Raw genomic sequence first — 18,174 nt, forward strand, 5'->3', positions numbered from 1 at the left:
AAAGCTCTCAGTGTTCTGCATTGAATTCATGATCATACAAATACTTAAGATGATGGATTGGGTGTCTGTGACAGCTATCAGTAAACCAGAGATAGAACCGGGATTCTCAGAGCCAAAAACAGGAGCACTTGAAAAAGCTGGTGCAGACAGGGCAGAGAAGAAGGCCTGAAGTTGATGCACCTTTAGCAGCTGTTTAGACTCCTCAGGTCCATTCTTGATGCAGTGTGGTCCTTGTTTACAGACACAAGCATTTCTCCCGGCTAATATTTTTATCCCTACTGGGAAAAATGGCTTATGCATTGAGTGAAGTACACATCACCAGCACCAGCACGTTTTCAGCACTGTAGTCACTGTGATGCCTTTTCCTGGTCTTAAAATCAAGAGTCAAACATGGTGAGAAGGGAAAAAGGGATTTCCCCTTGGTATTTATTTTAAGGATCCTTAGGTGCACTATATCCAGGTGGAATGCACCCCAATGCACACTGCAGTGCACACCTCACAAAAGATCTGGTATAACATTATAGGTTTTACTAATTAGCATATCTATCAAAGATTCTCCAATGAGAGGCTCGAGTGAGCCCCCCTCCCCGAGGAACCTTCCCCTGGATGGTTCTATCTTAGTTTACAAAGTATGTTCTAGAGAGGACCTTGGGGTCTGGGGCACACTAACCCCTACCTACAAAGCTTCTAAAATGTTTAGTCTCCTAGCTTAACAAACAAGTCCAAGAATGTAGGCAAAAAGCACTAAGAATACAGAAGTTGTAAAAGGGTATAAAAGGGGTATAAAAGAAAAGGCAAAAAATCATCATGGCATCAACTGGGGCCTGAGAACAGGGCTGTGAGGTGTCGCCCTGAAAGAGCAGAGCATGACAGCTTTGTACGACAACTGTTTTTTCAACCGACAGGTTTTTCAACCTGTTCTAGAGCAGAACAAGGATGGAATCTTTTGCTGTCTCCCAACACAATATCTAATCAAAGCCATACTGCCACTAGGAATCAAAATGATAGATGGGTTCATCTCCTGCAAGGCACTGCATAAACAAAAGCAATTCCAAGTCCACAGAGCCAACATTCTGAAGCCTTCACCCAACAGTCACATTGTCCTTGGAGTCAAATGGTTGGCCCTGCCTTGCATAAAGCTAAATACTCTTGTATATTAGCAGGATGGAGCTCAGAAAATCAGGTGGTTATTACTGATTAGCCCCCATCATTAATTTGCTAATTGTTTATGGATGCTGGGGGATGCACATATTGTGGGGAAAGACAGCAGTGCCGGAGCAGCGCAGCTGTGACGCACCAACCCACTGGGCGCTGCGCAAGAGGAGCCTCACAGGAGGTGTTGCATCGAAGCAGGGACTGCCTTGGCTTTCTCAGCAAGCTCTTCCTAACAATGCTGCTGGTGCATATACTGTTGTGAGAAGCCAGCTGGCTGGCATCTGAGAGCAGATGCCAAGTGGCTGTCAGATTGTCATCTTGAGTTTTAGTATTCAACCTGTCTTTCTGTGAATTGGCTTTTGGCCTTTTTTCCCCCAGGGAAGAGTTGTGCCTCAGCCAAACCACCTCAGATTTATCTCCTGTAAAAGAAATGAAAGTATGAGTCACTATTGCTTCTGGTGAAGCAGTTAATAAATTGCAATTCAAGTGCTTTAAGGTTTTTTCCACTCCCCTTCTTTTTTTTTTTTTTTTTTTTGGTAGTTACATAAGTTTTTCTCAGCCATTACTAAAAGAAGCCCCAGGAAAACACATAACAGCCACTTCAGACAGTTTACTCATTCAATCTGTCCATTATGTAATTAATTAGAAAAGCTGAGAGAAATACAGTTTTTCATTGTCTGAGCTCCTGATGGTCATATTTTAAGTTTTTAAAAAAAGGCTGGTTGCATATGGTGTTCAACATAGTACTGGTCAGTCCTGGAGAAATGTCAGCAATTTATCCAAAGATGCAAGACAAAAATAAATGAAAACTAACTAAAAAATACTCAAAATTAAACAGCAGAAATCCCTGGAGCAATTTTTCCATAAGTAGTGGTCCAAAAGATGCAACTTCAAGTACCCTTAAAGGTTTGCTACTTCTGTGAGAAGTGCTTCACTTGTGTTCTTTGGGAATGGAACAATTTTCAGATGTGTCATGGCAGGCAATTTAACTCACTGATCTTGTGGGAAAATAATACACTTAAGAGTTCCGGAGACTGGAATAGAAAGAAGTCGTTATTGCCATTGAAGCAAGAACGTATCTGCTGGGAAGATGCTTACATGAGTAGAAAGACCATGTTTTCCATCGGAACAACCACCTAAAAAATATGTAAAGGCCCAGCAAAGAAATAGTTCCAAGTAACTTGTGCCATTATACAGGATTTCCATTCTATATTATCATTTGACCACCTGAAACCAATCATATTTGTGTTAAATCCCATTAATGCAGAAGGATTCATATTCTGCTCAAAAAAGTAAAATACTTTTTTCCTTTTGTGTTTCGGGCATTTGTATTTAAATTCTGACAATAAAATACTATTTAAGTTTATCCAGTGACACAAAACATCTGCTTGTTCACTGCCAGACCAAAGAAACTGAAAGAAGGAAAAATGTTTCAAATACACTCAGTTACAGAAACAGGTTTTAAGCACAAGAATCAGAGCAAAGCAAAATGCACCTTGCAGCACCCAAAGAAAGGATCACAAAAATGTTGAAATGTCTAATACAGAAAGATCACGCTGGTCTGTGCTGCCAGCTCTCATAGAACTAAGTTAATAATGAGGAAATGCATTTAATTTTAGGTCTTTTCAAGAAGAGGGCTGATGTCCTGACATAGCAGAAAACCTTGGGATACTGCCAGCACTTGGCACAGTATCCTTTCAGTATAGCTTACATAGTTAGAAATGCTGGTTTGGATGAAGAAGTCCTGATGTCATTTTGGTAACAGCAGTAAGAAATCAAAATGTTAAAGTAGAGACAGCAAAGAGGACGAAACCACAACATCCAAATGCAGCAGCATAATATTTCCTGGATCTCAGTGCCTGGGCTACGCAGGTTCCTAAAATAAGCATTGTTTGGTATCTTTTGCGTGTCCTGAAGTGCCACATCATAATTTTCTTGAGGTTTCTAATTTAAAATGTTCTCTTGTTTGAAAGAGTCAAATTGCAGGAGAATCAGGCACGTCTTCCTTTACCCACAAGCTTCTAGTATGTGTGTGTCTCCAGGAATTTGTAATAGCACCAAGAAAGATACTAAAGCACTTTAAACTATGGTTGGGATTAGAGGCATTGCAGCAGTGACCATGGAAGGCAGGTATCTAAATTACTGTGCTTCAGGGCTTGAAAAGCCAAACAGGAGGAAGTGCAAGAAGCAGGGGCATACCCTTTCCAGTACACTGCCAATCTTGGTTATTAGAGGACCTGAAAAGAGGATAAAACCACAATTGTCACATGTTCATTAAAATAAAAGGAACAAACCAAGTATAGATTTCTTTTAAAATAATTGGCTGGTTTTGAGAACAAAATATTTCGTGTTTCTAATTGTTTTGAATCTTCATGTGTTGTTTTTCTCCACATTTCTCCATCTTGTCTTAAAATTACTGCATTTGATGGAAAGCTTGTGTCATCTGACCAGGCTCATTGAAATGAACATTTCTCATGAAAATTTTATTTTTGTGAAAATGTCAAATAGAAAAGGGCTTTGCAAAACAGGAATCTTTACAGAAAAAAAAAAATAGATAGGAAAAAAAATGTCTTTTAAACAGCAATCCTTGAAATGACATCCATTTTTTAAAATGCAGTTTGACCTGCAAGGAATTACACAGGACAGTCAAACAGAAGAATCTCCCTAAGGTTGATCTCCAGGAGTAACAAAAATATTGCCAATAAACCATAAAAATGTACCCAAAAGACATTAAGAGCCCTGAGGTACTTTTGGTCCTGGTTTGGCCAGATTTCTGAAGACCTTGCAAAGAGGGAGAGGGAAAAAATGCTTCTGTCAGCACTGCCCACGTGGTCCTCCATGCACTGGAGGACACCCCTGGGACTATGCCCAGGCCCTTCACCGCACTGGTGGCTCTGGGAGCAAGGTCCCTTGGCACACAATTGGGGTCAGCTCAGGGACCTCTGCCAGGCACTCTGCATCTCTGCACTTGGGTCACTCTGTCCTTGACAGCTTCCCTTGCATCACTGCCTGCCCTGGCTGATGTGGCCATCAACCTATTTGCTTTCCCAGGCCATGACACTTGGTCCTCTGTTTTTCCTGTGCTCCCAAAGGCATGCACCAACATTGCTTCACTTGGAGCAACACTGCAGCCACATGTGAGTGTGATGACTGTGCTGGCCTGGACATGGGTGAGAGGAAACCTGGTTCTCCCCAGATCCTGCTGGCTAGAGCCGCTCTGCCCTGGGAGGAATGGGGCAGCACGCTGGCCTCTTTGGCCGCAGGGGTGTGTGGCCATGCTGCTGACCTTCCTGCCTCTCATTACAACTTCCAGTGTATGGCAGAGCTGGTCAGTCCCAGCACCACCAGTCAGGCAGCATCATCCCTCAGCTCCCTGGCTCCTGAAAGAGTCAGGCCAGGCTGGGTCGGGAGCTCCCCAGTCTCTCTGGAATGGAGAGACAGCCGACTAACGCGGTGTCGACTGGCAGTCAAATAGGTCATTGTCTGAACTTCTGGACAGCAGCACAAGCAAGCACTTGACTGCTCGACACAAGAGCTCCACAGATGGGAATTTCAAACAGTCCTGAAGATTTTCCATAGGATCTCCTGATTTGAACATCTCTCCAAAGGCAAAATCTGTGCATCGCTGTGTTGATTAGCGCTATAGGAGGAGGATCTGACCATTCAGAAAATCCTTCAGGTGGTTTCTGCTGCAAAACAGACCAAACTGATAGATAAGATGCCAGTATAAACTGTTCCTGCAGAAGCAGAAACAGTCACACAGTGCAGTGTTAGATATTGTTTAGCTAGTTAGATGTTTTGCATATAGTACAAGGGATGATGGATCCTGCCTGTGCAGGAATAGTAATACAGGAGCATTGGACAGATGGATATGAGAATTAACATCGCAGATAATACAATCATGAACATTATACTGTTTTTCCAGCTTTTTTAAAGGTTGGTTTAAAGTACTTTAAAGTCTGTAATTTTTGAGGCATGCACCCTCTCCTAAAAACTACTTTGAAGGCTCTGGTTATTTCAGAACCCCTTTTGCCTTCTAGACCAATGGCTCAGTCTGCCTTGGATAATATTTCTATCAGTGTTAGGATGCACTTCACACTATCATAGTGTTTGGAAAACGCTTGCACACCACCAAGCCCTCCTGCCATTGTGTGGTGCCACACCATTTTATTCCTTTTGAAATGCTTTCTTTGCACTTTGTCCAAGCTGTTAGACGCTTGGTTTGCAAGCCAGGTTGCCACTTGTCTTCTGTTCAGGCTGGAAATTTGCCTTTTAGCAGCTTCAAAAAGGAGATTTTTACCTCCTCAATTTCCTAGGCATATAATAAAGTCTTTTAACAGAGATGGTGGTATAGACATGTCTGCTGTGACAATGCTACTACACTCACATAAGAAATAAAACATTGGGCTAACCAGTGTTATTTCTTGTTGAAAGGCGTCTTCTGTGAAAGTCCTCCTTCCCTGTACTACCATAGGCCTGGGCAGATCAGGGCACCCTTTTGCCTTCTGTCTCCTCAGTTTGTTGCCAAAGCTTTTTAAAACTTTCTATAAGATCATTGATCGACCAACAAGAAAATAGGTACAGCACCAGCCTCCACCCCATGATATGTAGCTGTGATCCCCCAGAGCCCTGAGTGAAAATGTCTGTCCTCATGTATGCCACAGTCAGGGCTTCCTGCTCTGACATATTTTCATAAAATAAAAATACTTTCAATATTTGGAAATAGAAAGTCTTGTATCCAACAAAGCAACAAAGTCTCTTAATGTAGGGTTTTAGCTCTCTGATAGAGTCCCAGTATCATAACAAGGCCACCAGTTATTTCATTGAAAACTAATGACCTAAAAACTTTACTGGATTTGGCCTACTGTTCCTGTTGGTTTCTTGTCCCATGACTATAATTTCCAATCAGTTCTGACTTAAATGACTTTTTATTCTCTTCATGGCAATCACAAGCTGACAATTAAATGCAGCATGTAGTTTCCAAGAAGGAAGAACAAAGTATTTCTCAGTAATGGCTACTTGGGGACTATGAGAACTACCTAAAAATATTCAGAGCATGTAAAAACACAAAACTGTAAAAGATTTTTTTTTAAGTAAAATTAATTGGATGGAGTTGAACAATGAAAAATGTAAGTCAGACAGTATCAGGAGGGGCGTCCTGGCACTCCATGAAACTGCAAAATAACCTCCTGATGGGAGGGGTTGGAAGCATCATTAGTGCCATTCATTTAAAGCAAGACAAGGCAAAGCAATGAATGGAGCAATGATCTTTATGGCCCTAGAGCACCACAATCACTTGATGAAACACCCTTGTATTGGCATTCAGCTGAACTTGTGGAACTGGTGTAGTGGTCTGTACTTCACCCATACCACATATGTCCATTATACTCCCATTTGGAAAGAAGGAGGCTGGATTACCTGGAGCCAGAGCAGGAGGACATGCAAATACACGTCTTGCTTTATGCAGAACAACAGAGCAGCCATGAGAGGCACTTCCAAGGCTTTTGGCAGACATGAAGTATTTCCCTGCCACATAGTAGCTTCAAGGCCCAGGGGTCTCTTTCATGTGTCACAAAGTCCACTTTCCTCATAGGTGGCTGTCAAGCTACCTGGAAAAAACAGATTCAGAGGATATCAAGCAGAGACACCAGCTGCTAGGTAAGATAATGCATCTGTTGCTTCTGAATTGTCAATGGAAAATAAATTTCTATGTTGCTCCAGAGCCCTGTCTAGTCACTTCAGGTAACTGAAGCGATGAAGTTTCCATGGTTTCTCCAGTGAAACTTTTCTACTCCATAGATTCCCTGAAAGAATTGATCCTAATACTGAACCCAAGTTCTCCTTTTCTCAGATTTACTACTCAAACCCCAATTAACGTTCTTGATGCGACACGGTTGTCTGATTACCATCGCTGTTATGTAATTGGAGTAACTTAAACAACTGATGTCGAGTGGATAAGGACATCCCATTATCCCGCTGACGATAGTCATCTCCTGGAGCAGCTGCACTGTTGTGAGGCCCCTCCCAGAATGACCGTAGGCAAGAACTACCGCGAAGATTTTACGAGAACATCTCTCCGGCTGCCACCTCAGCAGCACCTAAGATGCAGATGCATCTAAACATCTGCTCCATGCTCTCAGGTGACAAAGACATACGAGAGAGATAGCAGGCAATTAAAATTCAGTTTATGAGTGGGAACACTGGTTCAGCTACATAGATCACTTCAGAAAGGAAGTTATTTTTCAAGGGAACAGCAACACTGTGTAGTTAAGCAAACCATAAACTCTGGGGTTACCTTCAGAAGGCGGATTGCTGAAATCAGTGTTTTTCAACATTAACCTTTTCCTTCTGGAAAGGTCAGTTCATGCCTCTATTCCACTGAACATGGGAGCTTAAGTGCTAGAATTAATGCATCTTGGGAGCAACCATCCCAAGAGGGGGCCCTGTCAAAGCTGTAACAGCATAAAACAAGGGGATTTGTGTTTTTTTTCAGTCTGCCACATGCAGCTTTTACAGTCATTAGTATAATGCTCTTTTGGAAATCCCCTAGTGATAGTACACTTCATTTGTTCTACATTTAGGTTACCACTTCTCAACAACTAATAGGGGGGCAAAAGGGCTTTGTATTTTTTTTTAGCTACAGAAGTAAGCAGAGATATTATGGTACTGCAGAGCAGCTCACACAGTATCTCCACACCTTACCCTTACACCAGCACCCTAGATTTGTGAAGATAAAGTGACAGCAGATTGGAGGGTTGTATTCCAAGATTTTTGCTGAAGTTTGGAAACATTTTCAACCTTGAATAAGCATCTCCTTATACAAATGGCCCACTAGGCAAATAATCCCTCATTTCCTCATCTAGGAATGATCTTATTAAATGTCATTCGGTTATTGCTTCTATTAACAGTATCAAAATGCAGCAAACATCCTCTAGGTTTGCTGGCAATGACCGATTTGCAAATTGTGCTCTATGGCCATTATTTTTTTGCACACATAAGAGGCAATTCTTTTAAAATGCAACCTTAGATGATGATACTGGGAAATTGCTTACCCTCCTATAAAATATACATATAAAATATGTAAAGAGTCTGTCAGAGAAATGTTCCTCTATAAAGTATAACTTGATCTTACAGGTGTACTAGTCACTGAAATTACGGGTTTTGAGTTTCCAAGCTTTGAATTATTCCACCCATTGGACTTTTATGGCTTTCTAACCCAAGCCCTCACTCAGAGACACAAGGCAGCATAAAAAGTGAAAACAGCACAGGATGTGCAGGCTCAGGGGCACACTGATAGCCATCGTCCCCTCTGCTGTGACAAGTGCTTTAACTCTGTTCCATGAAATATTCTGGATAATTCCACGAGATTAGTTGATACTGAACACGTCTTTTTGACTCACTTAAAGGGTTAAATTTCTTCAGGTAAAAGAAAAGAAAACCAAACAAAACTTTCAACAAGCACATATCAACCTTTGCTACTCTGGGCTAGGGTAACCTTTGAAAAACATGTTTAAGAAAACAGTGTACTTCTAATATGCCCCACTTCTCCTAGGTTCTGTAAGGTCCATGTAAACATCAACTCTTTCTACAAGTATCAGGAGCCAGTAAATGATAAAGAGAGAAGGGCATTCCTAAAAACAGCAAGACTGCATAACAAAGTTCCTGTTATCTACCACTATTTAAAATTACAGAAGTGTCTCCCTTTTGATAGGACTTGTTTAAGAAAATGCCTTCTCACCAGAGGAAAGTCTAGGCAGATGTGAGAAAAATCCCCAGTTGTTTCAGAACAAGTTAAGTTTTAACTTGTTCTGAGAAGCTGAAAAATCAGTAAACTAAGAGGAAAATCATGTTCTTCTTTCTTGAATCTAGCTTGCATTGTCACACAGACAAATTCTTAAGTCAAGATATTTTAAGGTCAGAATACCCATTAAGATACAATCAAGGCTCTGTCTGAAACTTGGAGGCAAAACTAGAGCAAAGTTATTTGGGGGAAATGGAAGAAAAATTTATAAAAAGGACTCAAAATGAGTCAGAGGGCAGAAAGATGACTGACCATGTTTGTTTAAAAATATGCCAACTGTACACAAGGAAAAATGTGCTGTGAAAAATACTGTACACACAGCAGCTGGCAAGAGTTTAATAATTTTGAGTTCTCACTGGACAAGTAAGCTAAATAATTCAAGGCACTTTCACAGCTATTGAACTTAATTTATGAGCCTAGATTGCTGATCTTGCATATGGTTCAGGGAAATCTGCACCAGTCCATATCATTATCACCTTCAATTCTAACTCTCTTACAGTTACAGCAGTTTGGGAATGTTCAGTGTGAAAATTAAGTTTTTTACAAAAGCAGAGCTGGTGAGATTCTGGGTTTACACTTGATTCTTTGCTCTTCAGTCATTGCTGTCTTTGTTTCTAATTATCTCACATTACAGAATGACAAAATGAATCCAGAGGCAAGTGGAAATCCGCTGTGCTGAGTGCTGTACAAACAGCTAGAGACAGTCCTTGTCCCAAGCAGCAGGAGAAACATCAGCAAGCTTCTGAGAGGTAAGAAAATAGCCACCATATAAGAATATTTTTCAGGGCTGGATTGTTGATGGATTACGTATTGTATCTACTGGGGCTGTCTCATTTTCAATTATTAAGGTTACATTAAAATGAGACCTAGTATCACCACTTTTGGAATAATGCAGAGCAAAATCATGTGTGTGGGGTGGGAAGGCAGCAAAGCAACTGCTAACAAACAGCACATAAGCATTGGAAGATAAGAACAAAATACTAGGGGATGCTTATCAAAGATCTATAAATATAACCTGGAGAAAAGAAAACTTGTGGGGCCATAGCTTGAATCTATAAATACCTTCAAAATATAAATATAAATGAAGGAAGGGAATTACTCAATCTCAGCAGATGCTGAGACGCAGAAGCAGGCTAACGAGGAGGGAGTTGAGACTAAGCTCAGAGGGCATTTCTGAATGTTAAAAGCAGTTGGAGCCTGAAATACTATCAAAGAGGGTACCATCCTGCTAATACACAAAGATGTATTCAGTGAGGCATTAGTGGGAAGAAATGCAGGCAGGGTGCAATCTTGCAAAGAGTAGAAAGACAAGCTGGCTGCTCAAACAACCTTTCTAGCTCCCACATCTGTCTGGTGTCAGGAACGGCCTGAATGGATTCTCAACCCTTGGGACAGGTGTTTACACCACTCAGGCTCCTGCAATGTGACAGTAAAGTAGTAGCTGGAGATCAAATAACCTCAGTAGTAACAAAATAGACATGAAGAAGACCTTTTGGAAATCAAAAGACAAACAAAATCCAAACTGACTTTGGAATTCGTGAGAGTTTTGAGGTCAAATTCACCCCAGAGCATTAAGGCTTTTTTTCTTTCCTATTGTTGAGGGGAAGCTTGTAAAGTACTGACATGGCCCACAGCCATTCTCACATGTATATGCTGTCCTTGAAAACCTTGGCTCCTAGGACACACAGGTGAAAATGCAACATTGCACTCGGGACTGGCAGTCCCCCAGATTAGGTCTGAAGGTAGCTTGTTTTGTGCACATTACTCAGGAATAGGGGAGTCTGGGATTCTTAATGTAGCATTTGATTGAGTGGGAAAAGTGTAAATATCCTTTGGGTTTCTGTCAATCTTCACTGGTACTGACAGTTATGGAAGGGTCAGAAGGAAGTTTGGACTTTGGCCTTGTTTGGATACACCTGCACGCAAGAGCGTTGTTAATGTAACACCCCATGTTAGGAAATCACATACTTGTGGTGCTTCAACATATTTCAGCCCCATTTATTTAAATTTTAATTTCTTCTTTAAATGCAGGGTCTACGATTATACCTGAAAAAATGGGCACATTAATACTACTGTAGGACCACTAATTTACTCAACTTCTTGTGGTTTTTTACATCTATATTAGCAACTGCAACATTGCAGGAAGAATTGCCATGTATAACACATTCAATTCTCTTGGCTGCTGAATCTTGACTAGTGACATTATTTTAGATGTGTTACTGATTAAACAATGTTTTTGTAGTACAAAATGCCAGGCTTGGTAGAGAGCAATATAGAAGACCCTCTCAGACCTGACAATTTCTACGCACCTCAGCTTCTAGCATCTTCAACGATTTCCTGAAGACCAAGTCTCTTTAAAGGCTTTGGATCCTTTAAAGCTCAACTAACTATAAACAACATAGAAGAAGGAATAATTCTCCCAGTTAAGCCTCCCACAGAGACTGTTCTCCATGCCAGTGTACAGATGAATAGGCTTTGAATGCTAATTGTAACACTGTGTGTACTCTTCCTGAGCTAATCAGCTCACAGGGTACAGACAAGCAACTTTTATTATCAATTCCATTCCAGCACACAAACTCTCCTGAAATGCTTTTCCAATAGCTAATTTAGAGACCTCCCGTTGGCTTAGTTCAGGCTGTGGAAGGTTTGTAAACAAGCTGTGTTATTCAAGAGGAATTTGCTCTCTCTCACTGTCTCTCTTGCTTTCTCTCTCTTGCCTAAAGTATTAAGATCTAATGGAAATAGTTGCCTAAGAGAGGGAAGCAAAGCATGCTAATACCTATTGGCAAAGGCACATGTTCAATGTCTCAAGAGGTTTCATGTGCAACAGACAAGAAAACTCACTTGCAGACCTAAGTAGCAGTGTATCACTTGCTTTACAAAGTAAAAAATCACTGCAAAAAAGAAATTATTTTCTCCTTTTGATAGTGGAGTAGTCTTTACCATTAGAAGTTATGTACAAATTTGGGGTTGCCTCTCACTTTGAAATGAGATATTCCATATATGATCAAAGCAGTGATAACCTTCAGATATAAAACCTCTGCTGGGAACCCTGCCAACATGAACTGCAGACAGCATCAACAAGCTGAATGCTAAGAGCTTCCCCACACTGTGTATGGCTGTTCAGATTTGTATGGAATGGGTAAAGAAGTGCCACTAAAACTGAATATTTTCCTTTGTTATAAGAGACCACGACAGCAATGTGGTGGAGTCACTTTCAGACTAGATATTCTCTGTTTTTAAAACCCCAGTAAATGTACTCCTAATCTGTTCAGAAGTCTGTTTTGTAAAACAAAAAGTGCAGTTTCACAGAAAGAAGCCTTCTAATGTTTCTGGCACTGCTCTATTTTAAATCTTTAGGAAAGAGAGTGCAGACTGTGGAAAAACGATCTTTCTTTATAAGCTCAAGTGTGTGAATAGCTGGTAATAGTCCTCAGGGGAAAAGGAAACTTAAACCAACCACTCCTCTCACTCATCCCCCTCTCTTCCAAAAAAAAACCCAACAAAAAACCTCCATCAACCCAAGAGAGAGCTCCTTGTTTTAGATAAAGGGAGTTTTGTAATCTAACAGTATTCTTACTAAAGAACAAAGATCTTAGTGTAGCTCAAGTGGACTTTCAGAGACCCTTTGTAAATGTTCCCTTCTTGCTGGAAGTTAATTTGATCCCATTATGTCCATATTCCACTATAATAGGTGGTTCATTGCTATGACACTACTGTTCTGAACTGTACCTGGGAGCTGCTGCTCTTACATACTACAGTCTGATGTTGGAAAAGCTATTTGCAAGCCATTTAAAAATCCACATTGAATGGAAGCATGGGCAAACATTTTTCTGCCATGGAATTCAGACACAAAACAAGGACTTAGTCTTCATATAAGACATTCACCAAATTCCCAGCTTATGCTGAGAGAGGGAAACCTCTGAATGATCTGGTCTCTCTGAACACATATTTACGAAAGCCACTTAATTCTTTGGCCACTCTCTGTAACCTACTTTGTTCAGCAGCGGAGCCACATTTTTCAAAGGTCTTAATATTTTTCTTGAGCAGCTTTTGAAATGGGAAGTGAGATCAAACTCCCCTTCTGCTGAAGCTGGTAGCAGACTCCCACTTCTTCAGCCAGCAAGTAACTGTGGTTCCCACTGACAGTATGAGTACCTCAGGAAATAGTATTCGTGTCCCACATAAGTGACCCCTTTGTTTCTCATTCACATTGACTGTGTTTTGTCACAGCAGCTTTTTATACAATACAAACAAAGAGTCTAAAGAGAATTTTAGAACCGCATGAAAATGTCATCTTATCTTCTCTTCAGACAAGGATCTCTTACATACATTTACTTTGGCTTTTTCTCGTTAGCAAGGAGATGAAAATCTCAAGCATCTCATAGCTCATTATTAATACATAGTCATGCTCTGCTTCTCACAAGGGAGATGGAGATACTTGCAGCAGGCCCCTTGAGACAGCAGCCTGATTATACAACTCCTGTAATATAGGCAATTCCAAGTGACTGCTCAGAAGAAAGGACCAGTTACAGTCATTAACAACATTTGTTAGGCACCAGTAGTGTTTGTGGTGCTTTACAAGACAAACACTGTCCTACTTTATCCTGAAGAACTACAGATGTCAAAAGACTCTTTTGAAGATGCAGAGAAAGCGACAACTTAAAACATTCCTGTTGGGTTTGGTTTTGCTTTCCACTTTTTCTCCTATCATTAAAGGGCCTGTAAATAATATGGAATGGTGAGGACAGGCTAGTGACAATGACTCTGATAAAGTGGGCTTTGAGGAAGAATTTGGATGAGGAAAAAGAGATAGCCACATTCTGCGAGATAACAGCAGCCAGCAAGAGTGAAGGAAAGCAAAGAGAGCACTGCGGTTACTACACAAAAGGAACCAAAGATGGAGATTTGGCTTGGTGAGGCATTGGGATGAAGCATTTCATCTTGGAAGGGAGAGCCAGAAGATTCAATGAAGTAAAAACATGGTTTGATCGTCAGGAAGAAGGTTGTTGTAGGAGCTGCATTTCTGACATAGCAGTAAGGAACAACGAGGGTGTGTAAAAGGTGGGAAAAGGTTAGAGGTTACCATCAAATGAATGACACTCAAGATGAAAGAGAGTAGGACTATAATGATATTACTACTAAATGTTTAGGGACATAGAGCATTAAAATGCGTTTAGGACTTGAATAGAAGGAGCCACCAGATGGATGAAGGAGGGGATGGAAGAGTTCAGTCATGTTGTCACACATCACCGGGGAAGGAAAAAGACAAGAAAAAGACCAGGAACAAAAGCAATTAGGAGAAAATAAGGTAAGTTCATGGGAAAAGCTTGTGACAGACCCCTTCTGTCTTATTGTTGAAGTCAGTAACATTTGGAGGAAGAATGACAACAAGGCAGCTTAGTGAAAGAAATGAAAGTCTCAAAGAGGGACTTGATGGGAGCAGTGGGACTTCTGCTTGAGAAAGATTTGCAAAGTCCCTTGGAAGGAATTCAGTACAGACAGTCCCTCTGGCTCATGAATGCCCTTTCAAGATATTCTGTAGTGGAAGAAGCAGAAGCGAGATGCGACCTGTGGTTGTGTGTACATCACTCAAGTGCAAAGGAGAGAATTACAAAGTGGAACCTAAATAATTAACTTGAGCACTTTTGAAAGCAAAAGAAGGAGCAGGTGATAAGGAGACCAGGAGCTGCAGGGACATTAGACATGTCCATAACCTATGGGGTGTACCTGAATGGACAAAAAAAGGGAAAGACACAATGAGCACTGAAAGAGCAACGGCTGGTGACCACTGAAAATTTTGATAATGAACAATCAGCTAAGACACAATTAAGCACTTATATCCAGATCAATTTCGTGGCAAAGGATGACATCTCTCATGTTCTGGCTTCTTGGTAAAGAAGAAGATGCCATGTGGATGCAACTATGAATTTAAAACAGAAAAAGAGGAAAGTAGTCAAAAATAAGGCAGCCTTCAAAACCGTATTTACCAGAGATAAGACTAAATATACTGTTTTCTGGCATCATAGCTGAGAGGCTGAATGGTTCATCTCTTCCTTTCAATTTTGCAGACTCTTTGCGGACAAGAGTCAGCACTTGCTCAAAGGAAATAAGCATCAGTATTAGATGCAATCAAAAGACAAGTTCATGCATTTGTTAGATTTACTCCATATTTGATGATGCTAAAGGCTTCTTTGAAGTAATCTACAGGGCAGTATTCAGCAGATGCCAATTTGGCTGAAATCAACAACTGAGGGATCTGGTAATTATAGTCTCAGATATTTCAACCTGTGGTTTCTGGACCCCTGAGGATACATGGATTACTTCTAAGGAGTCTGTAAAAGCAAGAATCAGTAGGTTCAGATTGCTGTACAGGATAGGTATCTTCAGTGAGAAATTTTAAGGAATCTGTAAGTGTCCCTCTACATAGTAGTTTTCAGTTCCTTCACTCCCCAGATCATGTGGTTGATGTAGAGAAATATTACATAAATGTAATTAAGCATGCAATAGCTTCCTCTCTTCTTGAATTTTAGGAGGATTTTCTTTCTCTCACTTCTTCCCGAGGGGCATTCCATACTATTTAGAAAGCATTTGTTAAAAGATAGGTTAATCTGTTTATAAGATCCAAAGAATGAGGTGGATATCTGAGGTCTCTCCATTATTCTAGAAACAGACCACATGCAGTACTTACATGTAGTCAAGTGACTCAGTTTTAATGAGACTATCTCTGTGGAGAATAAAGAAAGGATTTTTACTTTACTCCCCGAAATAATAGGCAATTGCTCCTTTTTCTTTCCAAAACTGTCAGTTTTATCAGCATTTATCCTAGCCCTTTATAGAATTCTCTCACTTCAGCAACTCCAAGGTTAATTTTGACAGAGGATGAACTGAGACAGGACACTGGGATTTGCTTTCAGAAGAGAGGAAGGTTATATTAACCATACCAGCAAGTGTTCTACTGCTTCCTTTATTCTCAAATTATTAGTTTGCTTAATAAGAAGGTCAGAGGGAGAAGGCTTTCAGGTATTGTTTCACATCAGAGGATACACTTCAGATCAACCCTACAAGTAGTCTGAGGACCATAATAAACCCCACAGTTTTCATCTGATTGTTAATTTCTACATGGCATTCTGCAAGCAAGTAGGAGCTTGTTCTTCTTGCTCCAAGTCAAGTAGAAGTCATTAGTTTCTCAGCAGGACATAGCCTGAGTTCAGTGCCCCACTACTGAATCCATACAACTGTTAGGTTGTTGCAGTGTGAGCAAAGTGAGCATGCACTTGCCTTCAAAACACAAGAGAAAAACACTCTTTTTGTCCCAGGGCAGAACTATTTGTTTCTCTGATTATCAGAAAAGGATAAATACTACTTTTCTTCAAAGCAGTTAAAGAAGGAAAAAAAATACTGGCAAGTGGCTTGAAAAAATTAGTATGCATTTCAAGATTAAGGGTTAGATCTTTTTATTATGCCCCACAATTTACCCTTTCTCTTTCCACAAATAGCATTCTCACTTTATACAACAAACTGAAGTCAGTTTTGAGCATAAACTTATTGTTCTGTCTTCTTAAAATAGGAGCAGTAGGAGACAGCAAATACAGGTGTATAACCTTTACTGAAGAACATGCAGTTTGCTGTATACTCTTACCAAAAATAAGAGATTTCCCCAAATGCCTAACAACAGACACTGGACTGTACAAGACAATTATATATGCTTTAATCATGGAGGGCCCTCCAAATCTGCACTTTTGACCTGAAGGCTACTAAGGAATGTTTAAAGGAAATATATCAGAGACAAGATCAAGTAGATGAATGAACATTAAAGGGAAGAAGGGGGTCATATTTATGTAATTCACATAAGTTGCTCCAAGTATAACTTCAAACAGTATCACCTTTTTTCCCTACTTTCATAGAAGTAAAAGTGAATTGCTTTCAATTTTATATGAAAGATGACAAATCCATCGCATCTTTGTCATGCAGCAAAAACCAGCTTTTAAACAACACTCTGTAGTAACTTATTTCTGCGTTTTCCAGTTGAAGAGAATTAAAATTCTACATTTTACTTCTTGTAGGTAGAGGCGCATAAGCCATTGTAAAGTCAGGGAAGTCTGTTGGTGGGGGTAGAAAGTTCTAAAAGTCTTTGCCCACGTTCAAGAGGCCCACTGTCTTCCACGGATAATGCCAAGAATTTGTAATAGGACTCTACTGTCCTTGAGTTCAGGGGTTATTCAGAGCCTTTTCTTATCCACAGAGGACATTGCAAGCAACGGCAAAGGATGGCATCTTTGAAAAATGATAGAGAGTCAGAGAGTGTTCTCTCTGGATGACAATCATACCGCCATTTTCAAAGTTGGAAAAACCTCATGTAGTTCCCCCAAGCCTCCAGTTTCTGCCCTTGGAATCCAACCAAGCATGACAATTGGCAGCATGGGGACTGCACCTGTGTCCTGGTATTAAGGTGGTCAGTAAGGCATACAGATAGAGGAGATTACAGATGTAGTTTAGGTCTGGCAGGATACCTTAGTGCACAGCTGTACTGATCTGAGTACTAAGCATCTACCCAGCTACAGCAAGGTTACATCAGAGCACTGTAACTCAAAGAAGTCTTTCAGAAAATGAAGAAAGAAAGGCAAAAATCCATTCCAGTAAACCTGATTGCTTCAAGTTGCCTGTAAGTTGACTACAACCAACAAAACAATCTGATGCAGTCTCACAACAAAATGAGTCTGTGCAACCAAAGGCACCTTTTTGATACCAATGTTGCGTGGGCTGACCAAAGATAACACGCAGCTGGATCTGCTTGTCACTAAAAAGGAGGAACGAGCTGAAGATACAGTAATCAGTAGTAGCTTTGGTAGTAGTGGCCATGCAATAGTGAAGTTCAAGATCCTGACAAGTGTGAGGGAGGACAGTGGCAGAGTACTGAGGTGAGCAGACTTGAGTTTATTCAGGGGACCCTAAGTGGATTCTGATGGGAGGCAGTTCTCAAGGGCCAAGGATCTCTGTGAATTTGGTAGACCTTCAAGGACAGCATCGTTTGAGCGCAAGAACGATTGCCCCTGAGATTCAGGAAGACAGGCTGATTCTTCGTGAGACTTTTGCTAAGCAAGGAACTTGAGATGAAGCTTCAATGTGAAATGGCAGTATATAGGAGGTGGAAGCAGGGACAGGCTATAAAGACTGAATTTAAAAATATTTTCTGGGCATGCAAGGACAACACTAGG

General features: G+C 40.6%; 1 long non-coding RNA gene across 2 annotated transcripts in view; it reads right to left on the minus strand.

Annotated features, from left to right (window-relative positions):
• Positions 1-764: 764 nt before the first annotated feature.
• LOC108445822 overlaps positions 765-18,174 on the minus strand; it is a 63,300-nt gene continuing 45,890 nt past the window's right edge. For both annotated transcript variants that reach the window (XR_001860805.1, XR_001860804.1), the window contains exons 3-4: positions 6,574-6,764; positions 765-4,844 (exon numbers count right to left, since the gene is read on the minus strand). This is a non-coding gene — a long non-coding RNA (uncharacterized LOC108445822). The remainder of the gene's footprint in view (positions 4,845-6,573; positions 6,765-18,174) is intronic.

This window comes from Corvus brachyrhynchos, unplaced genomic scaffold, assembly GCF_000691975.1.
Source record: "Corvus brachyrhynchos isolate BGI_N302 unplaced genomic scaffold, ASM69197v1 scaffold43, whole genome shotgun sequence".
In the NCBI taxonomy this organism is placed as follows: domain Eukaryota; kingdom Metazoa; phylum Chordata; class Aves; order Passeriformes; family Corvidae; genus Corvus; species Corvus brachyrhynchos.